The following is a 1,766-nucleotide window of genomic DNA, read 5'->3' on the forward strand; positions in this document are numbered from 1 at the left end:
GAGCTTATATTAACCGTATATTCTCCGAGCATCTATCCTGATCTATTATTAGTCCGTCTCCCGCTCAAACACACAGAGGGAGAGAGAGCGGTTAGCATAAGTGAAGGATGAAGAGGATAAGAGATGGAAAGAAGGAAGACCATTGAAGTGAATGGGGGATGAGGAAGAGAGAGAGAGAGAGAGAGGCTGGTAATGTGTATATAGGCCACTAAATCAATGGGAATCAGGTTTTCAGAGAGGAGAAGACAGGGATATTTATAGAGGAGGAGAGAGAAAGAGAGAGAGAAAGCAGATGCATCTGTACTGACTGAACAGACACACACACACACATTTTATTTTTTTGGACCCTTACTAACAATTTATTAAATATGGAGGCTATACTTTATTTCTTAGGGGTAATGCATGATTGTTCTTTGGTAAACAATGTGATAAGGAGTAAAGAGACTCCCAAAACTTTACAGAAGAATCACATACATGGGATTTATTCAATAAGGTTATGCAAAATAAACTCAACTCAAATATCACAACACACACGCCTCCGTCAGTGTGTGCAATAAACCATTAATCTTCATATACTGCTGATTCTGACTTGAACATGTTACATTTTTAATTGACTTCATGTAAATGCTGACTTGAGATGAGCAGAATGAATTATGGGTAATCAGCGGGATGAGGTTTAGCATGTCCTTTCTTTTTGGATCAGCACACAAGATTGCTAGAAGATGGCGATTTCACATTATGAATATACATTGGATTTAAATGTGTTAGTAATGTTTCGGTCGAACGACCTCAAGTTTACAAAATGCTAATTTAAAAACAACATCAAAGGAACAGTTCAAACAAAAATTAAACTTTGTACGAATGTGTCCTTACCCTCAGGGCAATCCAAGATTAGGATGAGTTTGTTTCTTCATCAGGTTTGGTGAAATGTAGCAGTACATCACTTGCTCACCAATGGATGTGAATGGGTGCCGTCAGAATGAGAGTCTGATAAAAACATCACAGTAATCCACACATCTCCAGTTCACAGTCTTGTGAAGAGAAAAGCTTTGTTTGTCAGAAACTAATAAATCATGAAGGCATTTTAACTACAAACTGTCACTTCTGGTCAAAAGATGAGTCCATAATCTATAATAAATCCATCTTCTTTTTGTCCTCTCATATTGAAAACCACCAACAAACACTCTTTAAAATAAAGGTGCTTCACGATGTCATAGAAGAACCTTTTTTGTCTGAATGGTTCCATAAAGAACCTTTAACTTCTGAAGAACTGTTTCTGTTTTACAAAAAGCTCTTTATGGTTCTTCTGAGTATAAAAAAGGTGAAAAAGAGCTGGTTCTTTAATGAATCTTTGACTGAATGTCTAATGAATGACAATTTTTTGTAGAGCTGTTTTTACTTTAAAAGGCACTATTATAGATATAAGACCCACATTTAAGCTGGAAGCAAAGGTTTAAAGTTAAAACTCTTTAATGATGTACAAACATGCAGCTTTTTTGCTTCTCAAGGTGTTAACTGATGGACTGGTGTGGATTATTTGATGTTTTTAACAGCTGTTTGGACTCTCATTCTGACGGCACCCATTCACTGCAGAGTATCCACTGGCGAGCAAGTGGCATACTGCTAAATTGAACAAACAAACTACCAAAACAGCACTTGGACTTTTAAAAATCACTTTGGTTTTTATAATAAGAATAAGAAGCAAGAGTTTTTCAGCAAGATCGGATGACAAGGTCGCCGTAAGAGCAGCACGTGCCACCCGGACA

This window comes from Carassius gibelio, chromosome B25, assembly GCF_023724105.1.
Source record: "Carassius gibelio isolate Cgi1373 ecotype wild population from Czech Republic chromosome B25, carGib1.2-hapl.c, whole genome shotgun sequence".
Taxonomy (NCBI): domain Eukaryota; kingdom Metazoa; phylum Chordata; class Actinopteri; order Cypriniformes; family Cyprinidae; genus Carassius; species Carassius gibelio.